At 35.6% G+C, this 24,466-nt stretch overlaps 1 pseudogene; it reads right to left on the bottom strand.

Annotated features, from left to right (window-relative positions):
• Positions 1 to 6,293: 6,293 nt before the first annotated feature.
• LOC130243857 (pre-B-cell leukemia transcription factor 1-like) lies at positions 6,294 to 23,688 on the bottom strand (annotated as a pseudogene).
• Positions 23,689 to 24,466: the final 778 nt, after the last annotated feature.

Here is a 24,466-nt window from a genome sequence, read left to right on the forward strand (position 1 = left end):
CTTTACTATATTATTTATTATTGTAATTTAGATGTAGAACACCTGGTTTTATTGGATTATTTTTGTTTTTGCTGTTAGATTCTATCATTTGTTTCTGTTTAGTACAGCTTATTATTTACAGTAAATAACTGAACATTTTGGTTTTGGGTGGCTGTACTTTAAAATTAAATTAATATAATCTTAATTCAACTGATGAAAACTTTTGAAACTCTAACAGTAAACAGAGCTACTGTAAGCTCACACCTGCTTGGTATGCTTAAAAATGATTTAGCTGAAAATATCCATTAGAAATTTAAAAGTAATTAAGTAATCAGATGTAATCAATTACTTTTATAAAGTAATTAACAGTTCAAAAAAGGTACACTACTTATTACATTTTAAATAGTGTAATTTGTAATCTGTAATCTATTACACTTCCAAAGTAACCTCCCCAACAATGTTGATTAGGTAGAGGTTGCAATTGTGTAGTGTTGGTTTGCCTTCAGGAACAGGGTTGGGAAATACTGCATTAGACAACTGAAAAGGCACACTAAAATCATCTTCCTGATATTTTTTGGCTAGAACTTCGGCACCAAATCAAAAGCTATTTGCATGAAGAAAAACATCCTTTTAACAATTATGGTTTTTTAAATGTATGCTCTTCTTGATTATTCCTTCGTCACTGTAATGTTTGGATGCTTTATTGTAATTTAATAAAAACTCAATATATAACTGAAAATATATCATTTTTTATTTTTTGTAATTACAGCAATGAGAATGCTTTGCACTAAACTAATGGGAACTGCTTAAATGAACTCTCCAAATTTCATTTGAATATAGGCTAATTTTACATCTCCTCTAGAGTTAAATTGTAGACTTTTACCATTTTTTTAATCCATTCATTCAATCTCCAGGTCTGGTGGGAGCACTTTTAGCTTAGCTTAGCATAGATCATTGAATCGGATTAGACCGTTAGCATTTTTGTTAGATTCTTGTGTTTGTAACAAATGATTCAAAAGGATTTTGCTTGTACTTTTTTTCAAGTTTTCTGGGATGGATATATGTAATGTAATGTATAATATTTATATAGCACATTTATCGTGTATGGCCATACATCCAAAGCGCTTCACAATCGGGGGGAGGGGGGGGGGGGGGTTTCTCTACACACCACCACCAGTGTACAGCATCCACTTGGATGGTGCGACGGCAGCCACAGGATAATGGCACCATTGCGCTTACCACACACCAGCTATAGGTGGAGAGACAGTGATAGAGCCAAATCAGTGGATGGGGATGATTGGGAGGCCATGATGGGTAAGGGCAGATGGAGAGAATGGGATTTTTAACGACCACAGAGAGTCAGGACCTGGGTTTACTGTCTCATCCAAAAGACAGATCCATATGGATGGATAAATAAACCATTTGATGGATGGTACAGATGGATGGATAAATAAATGAATATAAGGATGGATGGATGGATGGACAAATGGTTGGATAAATAATTTGATGGATGTACAGATGGATGGATGAATAAATAAACTGATGGACTGTACAGATGGATAAATTAAATCAATTGATGGATGGTACAGATAGATGGACAAATAATAAAATATTCAGACTGATGGATGGACAGATGGAGGATGGATAAATAAATAAATGATGGATGGTACAGATGGATGGAGAAATAAATATATAGACACTGCTGGATGGTACAGATGATGGACGGATGGATGGATGAATGGATAAAATAAATAAATTGATGGATGGTAAAGATGGATGGCATGGATCATAAATATATAGTTTGATGGATGGACAGACAATAGACAGATCAATATCCAATGGATGGACAAATGAATGTACGGATAGACAGACAGACAAGAATAATATAATTGACATGGTCACATTCTTACATTTTGTTCTCAGCAGTGATTGGCAGATGGCCAGAGCTCAATGCTCCTCCCCCCCAGAACTGGCGTCCAGCCCCCAACCAATCAGTCAACAGCTCTGGTCAGCCCCAGGATTCTGGGTCGTAGATAGATCAGACAGACGAAATGGATATATGAATAAGACACAGATGGATGAACATACATATAAAGATTGATAGATGCATAGACTGATTGTATAGATGGATGAGGATAGAATGAGGAGGATAGAATAGAATAGGATGGATAGAATGATGTATGGATGGATACAGGATCAAAATATGTCTGAATCGTGTCCCACAAAAGTCTTCACGGTTGCGAGGCACGCTTGTGATCGAGTGGTTAGTTAGGCCTCAGCTTTCAATAGGAAAGGATTGAAAACTCTTGGCATCAGAATGCTAATGGTCTAATCAGATCAATGATTTATGCTAAGCTGAGCTAAAGTGCTCTCTTAGACCCGGAAATCAGCTGGAGGGATTCAGAAATGGTAAAATTCAACTATTTAACTCTAGGGGAGCTGCAAAATCAGCGTATTTCGGAAAAAATCCTTTAATTGTAATCATCAATCAATCAGGCAGACAGATAGAAGACAGACAGATACCTGTAGATAGATATATAGACAGACAAACAGATAGATACCTGTAGATGGATGGATGGACGGACAGACAGACAGACACCTGTAGATAGATAGATAGACAGAGACAGACAGATAGATACCTGTAGATAGATAGATAGACAGAGACAGATACCTGTAGATCAGGGGTGTCCAAACTCGGTCCTGGAGGGCCGGTGTCCTGCAGATTTTAGCTCCAACTTGCCTCAACACCCCTGCACGGATGTTTTCTAGAAAGCCTAGTAAATGCTTGATTAGCTAGCCCAGGTGTGTCTGATTGGGGTTGGAACTAAACTTTGCAGGACACCGGCCCTCCAGGACCAAGCATGGACATGCCTGCTGTAGGTAGGTAGGTAGGTAGGTAGGTAGGTAGGTAGGTAGGTAGGTAGGTAGGTAGGTAGGTAGGTAGGTAGGTAGGTAGGTAGGTAGGTAGGTAGGTAGGTAGGTAGGTAGGTAGGTAGGTAGGTAGGTAGGTAGGTAGGTAGGTAGGTAGGTAGGTAGGTAGGTAGGTAGGTAGGTAGATAGGTAGATAGTAGATAGATAGATAGATAGATAGATAGATAGATAGATAGATATATAGATAGATAGATAGATAGATAGATAGATAGATAGATAGATAGATAGATAGATAGATAGACTAGATAGATAGATAGATAGATAGACAGACAGACAGACAGACAGACAGACAGACAGACAGACAGACAGACAGAGATAGTATGGACGGACAGATGAATGGACAGACAGACAGATAGATAGATAGATAGATAGATAGATAGATAGATAGATAGATAGACAGAGAAAGACAGATAGATATCTGTAGATAGACACAGACAGATAGATAGACAGACAGATAGATACCTGTAGATAGATAGATAGACGGACAGAGAACAGACAGATAGATAGATAGATAGATAGATAGATAGATAGATAGATAGATAGATAGATAGATAGATAGATAGATAGATAGATAGATACGGGATGGATGGATGGACAGATAGATGGACAGATGGACAGACAGATACATAGACAGACAGACAGACAGACAGACAGACAGACAGACAGACAGACAGATAGATAGATAGATAGATAGATAGATAGATAGATAGATAGATAGATAAGATAGATAGATAGATAGATAGATAGATAGATAGATAGATAGATAGATAGATAGATGTGCTGCAATAAAACAAGCTTGTGTGCAAATGTTGAATGTGTACACAGACAGTCTTTATTGTAAAAGAGGTAGAGAATACAGGTGTTTCACTGTACAGAGAAAAGACAGCACTGTTGATATACTCATTCAAACGGTAAATAAAGACAGCAAACACACCTCATTCAGATAACCGATACATACACAAACCCAGTAAAAAAGAGAAACGCGCACATACACACAGAAATAAACAATCTTTGGATTTATCAATATTGCCCCTTTCAGCCAGGCCAATCTTATCTGAGCTCTGAATAAACTATATTGAGCGGTGATAATAATAATAATAAAATAGCTATAATGAAAGCAGTCTTAATGCAGCTTAAAAAGTTCCCCCGTTCAACACCCAGATATTGCAGTAACACATAATGGAAGTTGTGATGTAGTGGAAATGTAAAAAACTAAAATAACACAAGTAAAGCCATGATCTCATCAGCTCTTCTCTCAAACAAACACACTTATTCATCCAAACTGAGAAACACAAATGCATGACACAAATGCATAAACTGCTTGCAAAAGCCTGTTTCTGCTCACAAAGGCTACATTTACCTAATGAAAGTAAAGTGAAAACTGTTATAAAAGGTCTTATACCCCAATAATAAATAACTGAACATAAGATCTGCATATTAGTATGATTTCTCAATCATGTGATGCTGAAAAGTGATCACTGAAACTGAAAACAGATAACTGCAACCAGATACCTGAAACTGAAAACTGATAATAATGCTGGAAAATTCAGATTTGCATCACAGAGATTAATTAGATTTTAAAAATATTTAAGTAATATTTCACTATATTTTATTACATAAATGCAGGCTTGACGACAGATTTAAAACATGTAACCCTTTATTGGGCAAGAAACCATATATGGTAACTTTATTGAAATTGTTTATAAAATACATCTTTTACTTTAAGGCTTAAGTTCAAAGCCTTAAAGTATTTCAGTTAGTTATCACTTAAGAAGTTTTTAAGTAATTAAAAAAAAAAGTAATAACCCCCAGTAACCCTGCAGGGATTTTTTTAAACGATCATTTCAATGAGTGTCCTATAAAAGGGGTTAAAACATAATTATTTTAAATAATGGTTTTGGCTTAGACAAGGCTACATTTATTTAATGGAAGTAAGTGAAAAAAGTTTATAAAACCTTATGCACCAATAATAAATAACTGGGACATAAGATCTGCATATTAGTATGATTTCTGGATAATGTGATGCTGAAAAGTGATCACTGAAACTGAAACAGATAACTGAAACCAGATACACTGAAAAAGTGTTGCATGCAAAACTGTTGCCAAACTATTTATTGTGTTGAATTTAAACAAACAAATTAACTTGAGCAGTGTTCAACTTAATTTGTGTTTAAATTCAGCCCAAATAAATAGTTTACAACCACTTAACGAAAAAAATTAAGTAAATGCAAGGAATCATCTTGAATCATTTTTTTCAGTGTACCTGAAACTGAAAACTGATAATAATGCTGAAAATTCAGCTTTGCATCACAGAAATTAAATAGATTTTAAATTTAAGTAAGATATTTAAGGAATATTTCACTATATTTTATTACATAAATGCAGGCTTGACGACAGACTTAAAACATTTAACCCTTTATTGGGCAAGAAACCATACATGGCAACTTTATTGAGATTGTTTATAATTTGCTTTTTACTTTAAGTCTTAAGTTCAAAAGTCTTTAAAATTATTTTATTTAATTATTACTTAATTTCTAAGTAATTTTAAATAACTAAAAAAGTAATACCCCCAGTAACCCTGCAGGGTTTTTCCTGACGATTATAGTGTCCTATAAAGGGTGTTAAAAACATAATCATTCCAAATAATTGTTTGGCTCAGACAAAGGCTACATTTACCTAATGAAAAGTAAAGTAAAACTGTTTATATGAGCTCTTATGCACCAATAATAAATAACTGAACATAAAATATGCATATTAGTATGATTTCTGGATAATGTGATGCTGAAAATTGATCACTGAAACTGAAAACAGATTAACTGAAATCAGATACCTCAAGCTGAAAACTGATAATAATGCAGAAAATTCAGCTCTGCATCACATTAGTAAATTAGTAATATAGTAATAAGTAATATTTCACTATATTTATTATATTTTTATTACGTAAATGCAGCCTTGATGAGAGAATCAAAACGTATTAACCCTTTATTGGGCAAGGAACCATATATGGTAACGTCATTGAGATATAGTTTATAATCATTTTTAATTTAAGTTTATAATATACTTTTCACTTTTTATCTCACAAGTTCAAAAGTATTACAATTATTTTAATTATTACTTTAAAAATCATTAAAATATTAATAATAATAACCCCTAGTAATGCTCCGGGGTTTTTCCTGGCGATTATTTCAATGAGTGTCCTATAAAGGGGTTAAAAACAAACCTTTATTCCAAATAATGGTTCAGCTCAAACTATTTCGTTATAATTATTATACTATTATTATAATTATTATACTATTATAATTTTACAAGCAGTTTACACAAATGCATGCTTCATAAACAAGGCCTTTCTTATGTAAACGATTGCACTGAATGAATGCAATAATTTGCATAAGAACACATTTATGAAGGATCTACATGTAAATCTCTGCTTTATGAATGAGGCTCGATGTGAAGTCCAATAAAAATAAGAAGAAAAGTAAATCTGCAGTTGGGTAGAAGAGTGAGCATCATTCTTTCGTCTCTGTGAGCTGGACGTCATCAGTCGGAGTTGTCAGAGTGATCAGTTCCGGGTGAAGCAGCGGACGGTGGCGAGTTCTGCTCTTGCCAGTTCCCATTAGTCTGCAGAGCGAGAAAAGCAATAATAAAACCATTCAAATATCCTAGTCAGAAGCCTCAAGAACATATCTTATGCTAAAAACTAATGTACAGTTGAACTCAGAATTATTACTTGACCTAATTTTTATAATTGTGCAAATAATTCATTTACTTAATTTTATGGCAATGGGTTTACATACTTTTAAAGTGAAGTCAATTAATAACTTTAAGAAATGGATTTACTCAAGGTAAAGCCAAACTAATTGCTTTTTACAGTGTATCATTATATTGGGATAACTATGCATGTAAATTATATATGCATAATAAAATAATTTAAATTATTATATTTTTGATTAGTTTTTAACTAATATTTTATTAGATGCAATTTAATCTATCATTATACCATGTTAAATACAGTTTTAAAAATCTGATTCATCAAATGTTTACATTTAACAAAAATAAAATCTTATATTTAAATGATTTTTACTACTTATAGAGCACTATTATTATCATCATCTTCATAGCAAAATACATTCACCGGCCACTTTATTAGGTACACCTGTCCGACTGCTTGTTAACACAAATTTCTAATCAGCCAATCACATGGCAGCAACTCAATGCATTTAGGCATGTAAACATGGTCAAGATGATCTGCTGCAGAACAAACCGAGCATCAGAATGGGGAAGAAAGGTGATTTAAGTGACTTTGAATGTTGCCAGAAGGGCTGGTCTGAGTATTTCAGAAACTGCTCATCTACTGGGATTTTCACACAACCATCTCTAGTGTTTACAGAGAGTGGTCAGAAAAAGAGAAATATCCAGTGAGCGGCAGTTCTGTGGGCACAAATGTCTTGTTGATGCCAGAGGTCAGAGGAGAATGGCCAGACTGGTTCCAGCTGAAAGGCAACAGTAACTCAAATAACCACTCATTACAACCGAGATATGCAGAAGAACATCTCTGAATGCACGACACATCGAAGCTTTAGGCATATGGGCTACAGCAGCAGAAGACCTGTCAGCTAAGAACAGGAAACTGAAGCTACAATTCACACAGGCTCACCAAAATGGGACAATAGAAGATTGGAAAAACGTTGCCTGATGAGTCTCGATTTCTGCTGCGATATTCGGATAGTAGGGTCAGAATTTGGCGTCAACACCATGAAAGCATGGATCCATCCTGCCTTGTATCAACAGTTCAGGCTGCTGGTGGTGATGTAATGTGTGGGTGATATTTTCTTGGCACACTTTGGGCTCATTAGTACCAATTGAGTATCATGTCAACGCCACAGCCAACCTGAGTATTGTTGCTAACCATGTTAATCCCTTTATGACCACAGTGTACCCATCTTCTAATAGCTACTTCCAGCTGGATAACGCGCCATGTCATCTCAGACTGGTTTCTTGAACATGACAGAGTTCACTGTACTCAAATGGCCTCCACAGTCACCAGAGCTCAATCAAATAGAACACCTTTGGGATGTGGTGGAACAGGAGATTGGCATCATGAATGAGCAGCCGACAAATCTGCAGCAACTGCGTGATGCTATCATGTCAATATGGAGAAAAAATTTCCAGTTCCTTGTTGAATTTACGCCACGAAGGATTAAGGCACTTCTGAAGGCAAAAGGGGGTCTAACTCGGTACTAGTAAGGTGTACCTAATAAAGTGGCCGGTGAGGGTATACATTAGAAATATATATAATACACACATATAATATGACAAAACAAACTTTTGTTTTGGATGCAATTAATCTTTGCCCATCACTATTCCTAATACATTATTATAACAAGATATACAGTCATCTACATTTGAAGTGGTTCACAAAGTTAGAAAAAAAAAATGAAACTTGATGAAAGATTTTGATCTAATTCAAATGTAGACTAATGTACACTAATTATAATAGTAAGTAATCTGCGATGACCTCAAAAAGAGGTTATACTTTGTTCAGTTATGTGCAAGGCTTCTCACAAAAAGTCATACCACTCCACACAGCTCTTAATGTGAATAAACCATAATAATAATCAACAGAGGAAGTGAATCATTGCAGTGAGTGAGTGAAAAAGCGAGATGGGACCGCAGACGCAGGCATGCATGTACTGAGCTCCTCACCCGGCTCTCTCTGGTACTATACAGTCTTTCTGAGAATCGCGAATTGAGCGTCCTACCAGAGAGAGAGAGCAAAGGACATTTAGCAAAGCAAACAAAAAAAACCCACATCATTGCCTCCACTTAGAGCTGCACATTGATTGTTCAAAGCTCACATTTTGATTACTCCTTCCAATCTAATTAATTTATCCAATTTGACAATCATTTAGGACATTTACCTAATAGGAAATTTAATAGTATATATATATATATATATATATATATATATATATATATATATATATATATAACAGGGCATTTACTTAATAGGACACTTAATAGTATATAATAGGACATTTAATAGTAAATTTAATAGGACATTTACCCAATAGGACATTTAATTGTATATATAATAGGACACTTACCTAATAGGACATTTAATAGTGTATATATAATAGGACATTTACCTAATTGGACATTTAATAGTGTATATATAATAGGACATTTACCTAATAGGACATTTAATAGTATAAGTAATAGGACATTTAGCTTTTTAACATCAAATTATAGAATCTAAATAACCTTAAGAATAAGTATTTAGAAGTGTTAATGGCTATTTGCATTATTATTATCTGTTATATAATCAGTGGCATAAAATGATCTTAAAATGACATTAATATCGATCATCACAACATTTTCTGTGACAATATATCGCACAACAAAATTCCTTATCGTGACAGGCCTAACTGTACTTTGACCATGTTAAAAAGTCATGTTTAAAGAACTTTTATTGAATGAAATAATGATAATATTCAAATGTGGTTTCTGAAATATTGATCAAATGTCAGTGTTATTGTACAATATTTAAATGTAAGATTTTTAATTGAAAATTCACATTTTTTTCATTCTGTTTTTGACAATTGAGTACAGTTGTTGGGACCTGTGTTTGTTTTTAAGTACTTTCCAGATCTTAAATGCATGTCTGAACTTTTAAGTATTTTCAAGAAGCGTAGAACCCTGTATAAGTTACCGAATCATTTAAGCTGAGATGATTTTTGTATCAATATTGATACTATCATCATCAACCTTTTATTAGAACCTTTAGTAAATTACTTATTTTTTATTAATTATTTTGTGTGTGAATTGTGATCTCTAACTTTAAAGTGAACAGTGATCTCTTCATGTTACTGAACCAGAGACTCACACACACACACACCCACACATGCATAACAGAGATGAGGACATGCAGCAGACGCAGTGTTAAATAACAAAACAAACAAAAACAAGTCTTACCTGAGCTCCCATGTGATACGGAGGCTGCTCGCCGTTCATTGGTGGAACCCCTAGAAAGCAGTCAGCTGATCCTGACAGAGAGAATGACCCTGAGCCTGGAGGACAGAATGAGAAAAGGTGTCGAGTCATTTCTTGCCATTTATAACTTCATTACAATCACAGAGAGATCGCCTACCACATTATTCCAATCACGTGTATGAATTAGGACAAATCACACATGTATTGTGAAGCAACTGCAAAGTTTAACCATAAAGTTACAAAAGTTGTCTCATTTGCATGCATTTTAAAGTCTGCGATTGTGTACGTCCTTTCTTCATGTGGTATTGCTGTGCGTTGTTAACTCAGTAAGTAACTCATATTCCTTATCATTGTAGATATGTTTGACAGTGTCATTGCGTATAATAGCAGCGATGATACATAATAGCAACATAATAGCAGCGATGCGCACGTGCTAAACAACTCGTTGGGTTGTTTATAATCTAATATCATTATTTATTATTATCAGCATGTTGCTTGCCATGTGCTGATAAGATTTTATAATTTCAGTGTTTCCTCTAGGATTTTTTTCCAGCTGTGGCGGCAGACTCTGTTGAGCCTTTTACACAGATCTACCAACTACCTGTGGCGTTTATTCATTGACAATGTCATGAGCGCAGTATTACAAGTCGAGATCGCATTCATGTAATACGAGCATGCGAATCTCTGTGCACGAGCGCCGATTTCCTCTGTCGTGCACAAAAACTTGCGCGCCCTCAAATACACGCTGCTCAAGTGCAGATTTTCCTGTGCGCTCTCCAAATAAACACCACTGAAGTGCGATTAGTGCGTTTTATGTAACGCGTATGTCTCCAACATTTATTAGATTTGCTAGAATATTTCTGAATGTCTTCAATAGACCTACAGAGAGGCATTAATGGAGGAGTCACCAATCTCGGTCCAGGAGGGCCGGTGTCCCTGCAGGGTTTAGCTCCAACTTGCCTCAACACACCTGCCTGGGTGTTTCAAGTATACCTAGAAAGACCTTAATTAGCTTGTTCAGGTGTGTTTGATTAGGGTTTGAGCTAAAATCTGCAGGACACCGGCCCTCCAGGAACAAGTTTGGTGACCCCTGCATTAATGCATCTTGAAGTACAGTGAAATGGCTATAAACTCCAGCAAGATAAAGTCATTGTATGCAGAGCCATAGACCTTTATCTATAAATAAAATATGATTATGGAAACGTTGTTTCGTCATAACTGAAAGCTACGCTGTGTTTGCTGGCCTCACACATCACGCACATGTCAGTCAGTCAGTCAGCATGTCACCCTAAAGGGTTAAACAAATAATGCCCGGCACAACTATGATTACAGAAAAGTTGCGTTGTTTGTAATTCACTTACCTTTTAATTGCGTTTTGGTACGATTATCACCAAGCATTTAAAAAAAAACAGCTGAATGTTTTGAATGAGAAGCTGTAATGTAGCCGTGGCGGGATGAATTTTGGTGTGGCGCCCCTGCCATGGAAGAATGAATGTAGCGGAAACCATGCATTTTGATCAGCACGCACACACATAGTGACCCCATCAGAGCCCCACAAAGCACCCCAAACAGCAGCTGGGGAGACATGTCATACTGAATACAGCATAGTGGGCCCGTTTCCACTGAGTAGTATGGTATGGTTTGGTACACTTTTATGGCCATTTCCACTGTCAAAGAGTATCTAAAAGCAAACCGTACCCTACCACTTTTTGGTCACTGTTAGCAAAGACAGGCCCAAAGGGTACCATAAGGTGGAGCTTGGCGTGCAGCTGAACGTTTTTTGATTTATAGAGATGCGTCACTCACAGAAGCAGGAGAATGAAAACAAAGGAAACGAATTTTCAAATACACAGCCGAGACATTACATCGTAATAATATATACATATAATAACAAGCCATGATCGACCCGAGCTTAAACAAACCTTCGTCTTAATGTACAACCACAAAGCCAAGAAGAACAATATCTGCCTAAGAAGAACAATATCTGCTGTGTCCTCTGTTGTTTTACGAGCCCATGTAAAAAGTGAGAGTGCTTTCATTTTCTCCAGTGAGCTCGCCGCACGTCTATATTTGAAACAGCGAACTCTTGAGTTCATATTAATAACGTGCGCGTGGTCATTGAAGCGATCTAATATCCGGTCCTGTCAGAATATGACAAACGCTACAGTGAAGCGTGACAAACAAACAGCAGCAAATGATGCTTCTGCAACCTAAAACATGAACAAAACTGCCATGTTTAACTATTGTTTTCACCTTTTGGACTATTTTGAACTGGGAATGACAGAATTACTTTCGAACAAAAGGCTACATGTGGCTGCTGAAGATTAAGACACAGATAAGAGGTTTGCTCTGACTGTAGGCTATATTTTATATTCAGTCCCAAATAAGGACTAAATGTCTGTTGTGTGTAGTTTTCTGTAATTGATAACATATCGGAGACTGTAAGGGTCTGTATGTGTTCATATGTTGCATTTATTTATTTATATTATATGTAATTGCAGACACTACAATAGGCTATTTCGCACTGTCATTGATCTGCAGTTATAATCAAATCATGTTCATAGAAAGTTAGTAATAAACATTTCTACACAAGTATTTATGAGTATAAAGCATCTGTTTTGTGAGAAGTGCTTCTCGTATGATATGTGAACGACCCGTACGGCTTTAATGTAGATATTTCCTCAAGTAAAAATGATGTCGTCTGAAACTTTCTGTTGTACACCACGCCCACCAAAAGGGTACCCTTTTGGCAGTGGAAACGCAACCTTGATAAAGGTGACCCGTACCATGCCGTACTGTACCACTCAGTGGAAACGGGTCATAGGTGTTCAACCATCTGCCACATTCTGTCTTTATATTATGCACGGTGTTTCGAAATAAAGTCATCTTTGCTCAATGCTCAGGTGTTGTTTCAAAATTTGATTCCGAGGGCAAATCTGATTCCACTTAGCGGGCACGCGCATCAAACAGCGCCTGCAGTTTAAGTTTAAAACTCACAGCTCACCGTAAACTTAAATAATGGGGATGTTGCTGGGCGCTGCTGATGCAATGTAAAGTTCAATTGAGTGTCACCTCTTGGTGATTCTAAGCTCTTTGGTAATACAATCTGTATTTAGCTTTTTGCTTGTATGGTGTCTCTGAACTGTCAAAACACCTCTCAATGCTTCTTCTGACATTACATTATCGGACTATTAAGTTGAAACCCTGAGTTCAAACTTTTATACAGCTGTTCACTGTATAAAAATATAACATTTTGAAATATTTATATCTATCGGCTGTAGTTTATCGGCTATCGGCCTCCAAATCTTAAGAGTTATCGGTTATAAATATCGGCCAAATGATCTATATTGGTGCATCCCTAATTTTTAAAACTTAAAGGGCACCTATGGTAAAAAATCTACTTTTCAAGCTGTTTGGACAGACATATGTGCATGTATGGTGTATAGACTGTCATATTGGGGTGATATAAGCACACCCAGTGCTTTTTTTTTTCAATTTAACAACCTAAAAAACGGTGGACCAATTGGAGCTGTTTTCAAATCGACCGCTACTTGACATAGGAGAGCGGTCCCCCCGCCCACCAATATTGATTGACAGGCGCGTCATCATATCCTCAGTTTGTTAATTCATGTCCGCCATTTTCAGCGTGAGTCGAAGCGATATCACTAAAGGAACACCCTAGCTCTATTTTTAGATGCAGGGCTTATTGGGCTCAACACAAGAGCAATATTCTCCACATTATCGCTCTAATCGGAATTATTGGTTGTATCTTTAGGTAGGTTTGCAAACATGTGTACTTCTCATTGAGTCTACCTTATACAAGCTCGGCACTTGAAACTAGCACACAGTTGGCTGTAAAACTGTACAAAGACACAAATGATTTTGTACTCTGCTTGGTCTGTGTCCGAGTCGTACATGTACGACTGAATGGTGATCCTCTCTCTCCTTCTCCGTCTGCCTGTCAGACTCTGTAGCAAACGCAGAGCGGGTGAGCTGATGGCCCCGCCCCCTTGTTACGTTGGCGGGAAGCCGAAACTAATTTACATGTGAAGCAACACACCCATAAATCAGCAAACTGTGGACACGCCCCCAACATGACACTTTTTAACACATTATAATAAAAAAATCTGAATTGTGTTTTGAACTGAACCTAAACTGGCACACTCAGAGGAACCATAATATTAATAATAAATCATAAAAAAGAGGCAAACTATGTGCCCTTTAAGATGTTGTTTTTGAAATTTAAGAGATTTTAAGATTTAATACCCCCTAGACACCCTGATTTAATAAAAAGAAAGCAAATTGCATTTGTCATCTACTAATCTGAAAAAAAAATCATCCAATGTGATGTCTTAGATTATTATAGTGCTTTCGGTCACAACTTGCTTAGCCTGTGAAACCCAGGTTACCAGTGGGTAGTACAGTAATAGTATTAGAACGAACAGTAGTACCATTATGAATATGAAAAACACTGCTAGAACAGATATATTTGATTAAATAATATACTTCAAAATATATGCTAATGTAAATAATTAAAAAGTAAAGCTTCTAATACAGGCTCGAAATTGTGACTGTTTTGGTTGAATATGTGCGTGAAATTTTATCTGTGCGACCTCAAAATATATTTGGGAGCATTTGTGCGTTTGTATTTTCATTGCAAAATGTTCACCACATGTGCAGATTGAGGAGACATTCATGCACATTGCATCTTTGCATCTAAAAACATGAAACGCAGCACTCAGGAATAGTTTTAAACAGTTGTCACGTCATGTTTCCACAGTAAACAAACACCCGCAATGCTTGCCCCGCCTTCAAGCTCATCTGATTGGCTCGGATTACCGTCAACATGATGCTGAAATGATCTGTGTCAATTATATATCGATGTCTGAACCGTGACTCAAAAACCGCGAGATTTGTAATCTGTTATACTACCAGTAGTTTTATGCATAAAAGTGAAGAATATTTTGGCTTTACTAACCAGTGGAGTTTGGAGTGTGGGGTGAGTCTTCGCTCTGTGTCGCCCCTAAGGCTGTCTTCATGGCATACAGATTGGCCTCTTCCTGGTACTTCCCAATGTTCTTCTTATAACGAATCCTCTTGTTGCCAAACCAGTTGGACACCTGTTATGATTTCAGAGCCAAAATGAAAGCGATACGTATCTGATGACTGGACGCTCCCGTAGTGCAACGAGAGCCATGCTCCTCTTAAAGACTCGAGGAAAACAAGCCTATCAAACAGAGTAAATAAATGATAGAGAAGGTCATACCTGAGACACAGTGATACTGCACTGCTTGGCTAGTTCTTCTTTGGCTTCCTCACTTGGGTAAGGGTTCGAGAGGTGTGAATAGAAATACTCATTCAGAACCTCTGTGGCCTGTTACTAAAATTACGCCGCTTACGCCTGATAAAGGAAGAAAATTTTATAGTAAAAAAATGTATCTTGTGTAAATTGATCTAATATTTGCTTTGTAAAAATAAATATATTTTATGATAAATGTCAAAATAAACTTAATAGTTCAGATATAAACATGGTTTATGGTGAATATTAAACTCACATATTAATCTAACTTAACACTTAAAATGAAAGTTGTATCAATTATATTGTTTAACCAATAGGGGGCGACAACCAGCCTTAAAATTCCCTGAATAATTGAATTATACAAGACACTACTAGTACTTGTCTAAAACGATCTAATATTTGCCTTGTCAACATAAATGTATTTTATGATAAACATCAAAATAAACATTTGACGACTTAATAGTTCAGATATAAACATGGTTTATGGTGAATATTAATCTCACAGTTAAATTCAACTTGACGCTCAAAATTAAATGTATCAATTACAGTTTAACCAATAGGTGGCGACAATCAGCCCTAAAATATTCACTGAATAACTGAATCATCCGAGACACTACTAGTACTCATCTAAAATGATCTAATATTTGCCATCAACATAAATATATTTTATGATAAATGTCAAAATAAATATGTTTGACGACTCAGTGTTTTAAAATGAAAACATAATTGCCAGACATATTAGCATTGTAATTTGACAGCTGAAATGTAAAAAATACTTATTAATATTTTCTTATAAGATTCAAGTAATTTTTCTTATTTTATTAGTAGTTTTATAAATTTTATAATGTCATTTAATAATAAAAATATAAATAAATGAATATTAGTACTGTAATTTTACAGTTCATGTACTATATGTTATTAATATTACATTTCGCCATAAACTTGGCCTTTGGATATTTTGTAAATGTGAACTTATTTTGGATGTAATCAACTATGATTGTTTGACAGCACTAATATTATTATTATTACTTCTACTACATGGTCATATTGATATTTAATAACCATGCAGCTACTATAGCAATATATAAATAATATAAATAATAATGATAAAAAAAAATGATGTTTGAAACTCATAAAGATAGACAATAATATTAGCATGCAGAAGTCACCTGGCGTCCAAAAAACGTGAGCGTAGAATCATGACGGCTTCACAGGTGCTCTGTTTGAGCTGCGTCTGAATGGAGCTGAACTTGCGGTGATGATGGCCACCATGCGCTCGATCTCACGCGGAGACACGGGCCGTGTGCGAGACTGCTCCCTCAGCAGATTCATAACATGGGTAGTGAACTCACTGCAGGCCTGTGAACAGCACTGAGATTAGAAACCAGCTCCTTTCTGTTGGAGGACATTCAGAAAGTGTCTTTTTTAGGTCAAAGTGCTTTAAACATTCATTTTCTGTCCTAATTTTAAAAAAAGCTGTGCAAATAGACCCCAAAAAAATCATAGGGTTTATGCAGACGGACTTTTAATTTTCAGTAACCTGGATCAAGAGCTTCCGGTTAACTGTATGCAATTACAAAAATCTCAGAGTTTAAGGTCTCTTTTCTTTAAAAATCATTGATCTTCAATGCCTGATTGAGATGCAATATAAAGTGGGTCTCAGAATGTACAAGACGCACAGCATTAACTACCATTGATCCGCACCATGTCTTTAAAATATGGGAAGTTATTTTACCACAGTATTTTCAATGGAGTTTCTGCGGTCACCTGCTGCTACCAGCGGCGCTTGTTTAAATGGCTTAAATTCAATAAAATGTTTAAATTCATTGTTTTATGCTTGAACAACTAAATGAGTGCTGAAGTCTATTTAACTGATTATATGGTGCTTTAAAAAAAATAATGAGAACACTTGGAGTTATATTGTGTTGTTTAAATGTTTCCTTTATTATTTGAGCCGTGTATTTTAATTACATTAAAACATGCTGTAAAAGGAACCGTATGAATTTAAGTCACATTAACCTTTCACCGGAAGTTTATCAGTAGGGGAATAAACACTAGCTGTGCACATACCCTGTTAGGTGCAACAGTCAGGTTTCCCTGTAAATAAAAGTCCTCTCATTTTCATAAGAGATTGATTTGTAAGAACTCAGGCCAACCTATTGTGCACTATAAGGTTGTTAATCAGTGGTATATACATTTCTGTTGAAATGATCAACCTACATTTTTTCAGCTTTTTCAAACCCTGATTTATCAGGGGTTGCCACAGCAGAATGAACTGCCTATTATTCTGACATATGTTTTATGCAGAGGACGCTCTTCCAGCTGCCAGCACTGAGGATTGTACTCCACAGGTTTAATTGACCTACACCACATATGTTTGTACTGTGGGGGAAACCAGAGCATCCAAAGGAAACCCACCCAGCTACCTTCTTATTGTAATAAAATCATGCTAATCACTTAACCAGCGTGCCACCACCACTTCAACTGATTTTTAAAAATAATCTTTTCCAGGTGAAAAACTACATAACCCATGATTCTGCACAGAAATCTGCAAAAATCATTGAGTAGAAAGAATTTAATTTATCACCCACAACCATGAAACACTGAAAATTATGCAATAAAAGTCTAACTAAAACCAACTACTTTAATCATTGTTTTTTATTTTTAATTCAATTAAATTGTTCAGTTGACTCTATTAAAGGGCACCTATGGTAAAAAAAAATCTACTTTTCAAGCTGTTTGGACAGACATATGTGCATGTATGGTGTATAGACTGTGATATTGGGGTGATATAAGCACTCCTACTTGACGTAGGAGAGCGGTCCCCCCGCCCACCAATATTGATTGACAGTCGCGTCATCATATCCTCAGTTTGTTAATTCACGTCCGCCATTTTCAGCGTGAGTCAAAGCGATATCACTAAAGGAACACCCTAGCTCTATTTTTAGATGCAGGGCTCATTGGGCTCAACACAAGATCAATATTCTCCACATTATCGCTCTAATCGGAATTATTGGTTGTATCTTTAGGTAGGTTTGCAAACATGTGTACTTCTCATTGAGTCTACCTTATACTTCAGCCGTTTGCATTTCTCGCGATCCCAGAAGCTCCCTGTGATCTTAACTAGCATGCGTTTTAGAATTCTAAACATAGGTTTCTATCAGGGTACACTCAATGATTTTGTACTCTCTGCTTGGTCTGTGTCCGAGTCGTACATGTACGACTGAATGGTGATCCTCTCTCTCCTTCTCTGTCTGCCTGTCAGACTCTGTTGCAAACGCAGAGCGGGTGAGCTCATGGCCCCGCCCCCTTGTTACGTTGGCGGGAAGCCGAAACTAATTTACATGTGAAGCAACACACCCATAAATCAGCGAACTGTGGACACGCCCCCAACATGACACTTTTTAACACATTATAATAAAAAAATCTGAACTGTGTTTTAAACTGAACCTAAACTGGCACACTCAGAAGAACCATAATATTAATATTAAATCATAAAAAAGAGGTAAACTATGTTCCCTTTAAGTACACAGTCTTGATTGTTGGTCTAAGTTTTCAAGTACTTTCTGGTTTAAAAAAAATAGTTGGAAATGTTTCACTCTGGAGGTTTGGGATTTTTTTATAACTTTTTAACAAAATAAATAATAATTAATAAATAATAACGGTTTTCGTTAAATAACAACTAACTGTTTAATAACTTATTACTACATTTTTAAAAGACTTTAACAAAAAAAAGAAAAAAACGGGAAAAATACATCAACAAAAAGAATTTTTAAAAAGTAAGCATTGCCTGTTGCACAGTATTTACATTTTTGTAAAGCAGGATTTGAACCAATGAGATTTTCCTGGGGGCGTGGCTACCTAGCACAATGTCAACAATATGTACCTGCTCGTATTTTTCCAGCTCTGTGTGGTAAATGTTCCGAATTTGGCTCAACTTGCTTTTATAATCGGAGTGCTCCAATGAGCTGTCAGGGGACATCCCGCCAGAGCTGGTCGCAGCAGATACTGCCGCTGCGGCTCCGCCCCCTTTCTCTGGCCCGGCCACACCTTCAGCCAGCAGCATGTTGTCTAATCGTACGAGCTGTGGGTCAGGAGGCTCCTCCTCCTGAACATTTCTCATGGAAAGACCTAAAAATGGAAATCTATCTATTAATATTCATTATTATATCTTTAAAATACAACAACTTACAAGATCAATCTGTCAATCATATGAGATCCAAGGCCAAACCTTAATTATTGATTTCACAATAGGAAAGAATGGCCTTCAATACTTTCACAGCACATTAGATGTATTAAAATAATTCAACTGTAAAATAAATAAATAAATAAATGCACGATGGAGATTATAGATAATATGGAGATAATATCTTTACTAAGATATTGCTAAAAAAGAAAAAACTATTTTACTAGTAATAATGATATTTTTGGTCATACATTTTGACTGCCAAGGTAGCCCCTATGAAAATATATGAGCTTATAAAAGATAAATAGTAACATTTAATGTAGCATGTTATCTATCTACATGTATGAATATGATTTATATTGTATTTACAGATCTAAGAAAGTATATATATATATATATATATATATATATATATATATATATATATATATATATATATATACTTAACTTTGACAATTTAACTTCTTCAATTCACCTGTATCACATGTCTTTGGACTGTGGTGGAAACCGGAGCACCCAGAGGAAACCCACGCCAACACGGGGAGAACATGTAAACCCCACACAGAAATGACAACTGACCCAGCCCGGGCTCGAACTAGTGACCTTCTTGCTGTGAGGCGATTGGTCTACCCACTGCGCCACCGTGCTGCCCCCATTTTCATGATTACATCTAATAAAATTGATCCTTCTCTCTTCAATGGCCTGTTTGGAGTTCTACCCCCGAACTGTGAGTTACCATTGTATTTTTCTGAATTAATAGCTTTTCTGTCATTATAAGCTCAGCTGTGTATTTGTTTCAGTGGAAGTCTCCTCAACCCCGATCCCATACTCAATAGATTATTTTTTGTCAAATTAGAAAAAAATTAAACATCGTCTTCAAGGTTAAGTGATTACATTTTCTAACATTTGGTTACCATTTTTGCAGCATGTTAAATCTCTGAAACTTGAAGCAGTCCCTGTAGAATGAATGGTTGCCCATCTTGCAGTTTTAGTCTGTAATTTCCAGATGAGTACTAATGCGGATACTGTAAAACCACAAGTCTGAAGAACATGTCACTCCCCCAGCCTATTCATTTTATTATATCTTCCCTTTTAAATTTGTATTTTTCTTTTATTATCATTATTTTACCTAACACACCATGCTGCCAACCTCAACTTTCAGAATTGACCCGTTTATATGCTTAATTTGTAAAATAAATGCACATCATATACTGTTTGTTGCACAATATGAGGGTTATAGTGAGGTTTATTTTTATTTATTTATTTTATTATATTAGTACTGTTATTTTCTCTTTCATGTTTGTTTGTTTAACTGGCATAAAAATCTGATAAATACATCATATATAAATAAATAAATCATATATATATATATATATACACATATATACACACACACACAGTTGAGGACAGAATTATTAGCCCCCCTGTTTATTTGTATAACGATGGTTTGTTCTGTAGACTATCGGGAAAAAAAAAAAAAAAAAAAACTTAAAGGGGCTAATAATTTTGACCTTAAAATGGTGTTTGAAAAATTAAAAACTGCTTTTATTCTAGCTTAAATAAAATTAATAAGACTTTCTCCAGAAGAAAAAAAAATATCATCAAACATACTGTGAAAATTTCCTGAATCTGTTAAACAATGTAGGAAACATTTAAAAAATAAATAAAAAAAATCATAGGGGGCAAATAATTCTGACTTCAACTGTGTGTGTGTGTGTGTGTGTGTGTGTGTGTGTGTGTGCGTATATATATATATATATATATATATATATATATATATATATATATATATATATATATATATATATATATATATATATATATATATTTAGACCACTTCAATATGGTAATTTCCTGCTTGTTATCAAACTATTTTATAACTGTAACAAGAGGCAATTCAATCATAACTCAATGTTAAAACAGCTATCATAACATTATTTATCAAAATGTCTCTCTTTTTGGATTCTCTGACGCTATATAAATTAAAAATGTAAAACAGGGAATACGTTGGGACCATTGTGTTTGTTTACATCCCCCAAAATGGTCTATATATATATATATATCAGTGTGACTGATATGGTCATGCCAGTTTTTATTTCCATTTCTATGTCATTTCCATTAAGCTGCTCAGCCTCCCTCAAGCAACATGAAGGTTAAAAGCGCCGGTCAAGGGCAAAACCTTAGACCGAATAAGTAATTTCACCAGTTCCTGTGCCATCACTGAAAAAATCCTATGTACCGCTTTATTCTGCTGCGAATACTGTAATAAGTAGAAGCTTTCTGTATGTACTTGACAATGTGAAGGTCAATGTATCATGTCAGCGCTGTGGATTAAGCAGTATATAGGTCATGGAAGCACTGTATGATTAATGACACACACACAGCATGCAATACCACAGGCTGTAAGAGAGCGTGCCAAACCACGGAAATTAAAAGACTCCATTAGGCACAAGGCCATTTAATTACTAACCATCAGAGTAAACATCTCAGTCCCCTTATGGGCTTTCCTAAACTTAGTCTTCATGTAAAATCAACACATTACTGTTTAATCCGTGCATGTAAATGAAAGGATGCTTCATGCAAAAAACACTTGTGTTGATATGCAGGAGGAAGTAAAAGTCAAATATTTGGAACTATTTAAGTTGTACTGATTTCCTAACATGCAAATATTGAGCTAGCAAATCCAAATAAACGGGTTAGAGATTATACTGCTAACGTAAGGCCAATAAGAGAACATTTAAGAGAAGGAATTACAATTTCGTTTGATATGGAAATGTGATCAGACATTGCATTTTATTTTAACGCATGCAAATTTTTCAGTATGACATGCAAAAACTATGCATTATTATTAGTATTTTTTGTGTATTTGTTTGTTTATTTCTTATTACTTATATCATTTTAACACATGCAAATATTTCAGTATGACATGCAAATTCTTTTGATTTTTATTATTTATTTTTTGGGGGCAAAGGTTGATTTTTTTGGTTTAAATGGCTACAACTCTGGTCAAATCTAGTCATTACACATAAATGGTTCTGTTTACCTTCAAATTAAGTATTGCATGCAAAAGATGTGTTACTCAAATTAAGATAACTGATATAAATGGAGTTGTAGTATTTTTTATGAGGTACACACTATCTGGCTTTGTTCTTGCAGAACATGGCGCCTGTGCTGAATCCAATGCCAACTTTTAAACCAATTATAAAGTTGCGGTTATGATATTTACCAGTTTTAAAACAAAATGCATGACCACCACTCACCAGTTTTCTCTTTAATTTCGCACAGGACGCTGAATAAGGCCGGTTTCATACGATGACAGTTCAGAGCGTGTTTTCTGTCACAAAACAACAGACAAAAGTCAGTTAGCTAAAGTTAGCATGCTATCGCTATAACAAATAGTGTCTCACAAACAAACACCCGTTAAAATAGTGATGAAAATCAAAACGAATCATTACACAACCTGCTTTACAGATAAATAAGACGTTTTTAAAATCATTATCGTTAAGTACGCCGATTGTCCTGCCTCACTAGCCTTTCACTTTAGCTTCAGGCAGTGATTTGTGCTTTGTGGAGTGAATAGAATAAAGTTATAGTTTTGATAGAATAAACGTTAATTGTTTTATTTTAATGAATATATTAAGAAAGCGTAATTTTTGGTGATATATAATGAAAAAAGTGAGGATAAATAGTTTGGTTTGAAGACAAGAAAAACGTAAACAAAAGCAGCTAAGCCCGTGAACTTCAGCATAGTCTGATAAATGATACAATTTATTTCTTAAATATATTAAATCCTCTTAAATGACTTATAAATGTATCTTTTAAATATTTAATAGAATATATGAATTTGATATACACAAAGTTATGATTATTAAATGTTTTAGCAGACTCTTTCACGCGACCGTTAGCACAATGCTAACGTTGAACTTGTAAGTTTTTATTTCAAATCATTTAAAATAACTCACTTTGCTTGAGCTTCGTCTAAACTTTGGTCGGTAATCGTCATAATCTGTTGGAGGATATCTCCGATATCTCTGCGGTTGTCGTGTCCGTTCTCTGTGCCTTCGAGGCCCGCGGGGTCTGCTCCATCGGGGCGATGTTGAGCGGCTGGGTGAATTGAGTTAAGTGGGTGCATTCCCGGGTGAACGCTCAAACTGACACCGCGGTTTGCGTTGGGCCCGTTGCCTGTGATGGGCTGCTGCGGCTGCAACATCCTGAGCAGTACATTAATCTAGATGAGTGTGTGACTAACAGAGTGAGTGTGTGTCCATGCATCACCACGCTGGAGTCCCCTAGCGATTGACAGACATAAAACGTGCCCTTGCATGGAAATAGATATTCGGCGAATGCAAAAGTAAATATGAACACACGGTGTCAGCGGAGTCCTATTGCATGGTTAGGTAAATGAACACACAAAGAAGCAAAACTAAATAATACAACTTTTTTATGAGCATCGCCTCAAATAGATTTTTTCCTTACATATGCAAGTTTACACTTAAAACTTTCACATCTTTACTGGAGAATGAATCTCACAAAACAAAAAATGAATTTCAAAGCATGATCTATCTATCTATCTATCTATCTATCTATCTATCTATCTATCTATCTATCTATCTATCTATCTATCTATCTATCTATCTATCTATCTATCTATCTGTCTGTCTGTCTGTCTGTCTGTCTGTCTGTCTGTCTGTCTGTCTGTCTGTCTGTCATCCATCCGTCCGTCCGTCCGTCTGTCTGTCAATCAATCTCTGTTCATCTATCATCATTTCATCCATCTATCTATCCATCATGTCTGCTTGTCTATCATCCATCCATCTGTCTGTCTATCTATCTCTGTTCATTCATCCATCCATCCATCCATCTCTGTCTGTTCATCTATCATCCATCCATCCATCCATCTTTCTCTGTCTGTTCATCTATCATCAATTCATCCTTCTATCCATCGATCATCCGTCCGTCCGTCCATTCATCTATCTATCATGTTAGCTCGTCTATCATCCATCCGTCCGTCTGTCTATCTATCTATCTCTGTCTGTCTGTTCATCTATCATCAATTCATCCTTCTGTCCATCCATCCATCT

This window comes from Danio aesculapii, chromosome 16, assembly GCF_903798145.1.
Source record: "Danio aesculapii chromosome 16, fDanAes4.1, whole genome shotgun sequence".
In the NCBI taxonomy this organism is placed as follows: domain Eukaryota; kingdom Metazoa; phylum Chordata; class Actinopteri; order Cypriniformes; family Danionidae; genus Danio; species Danio aesculapii.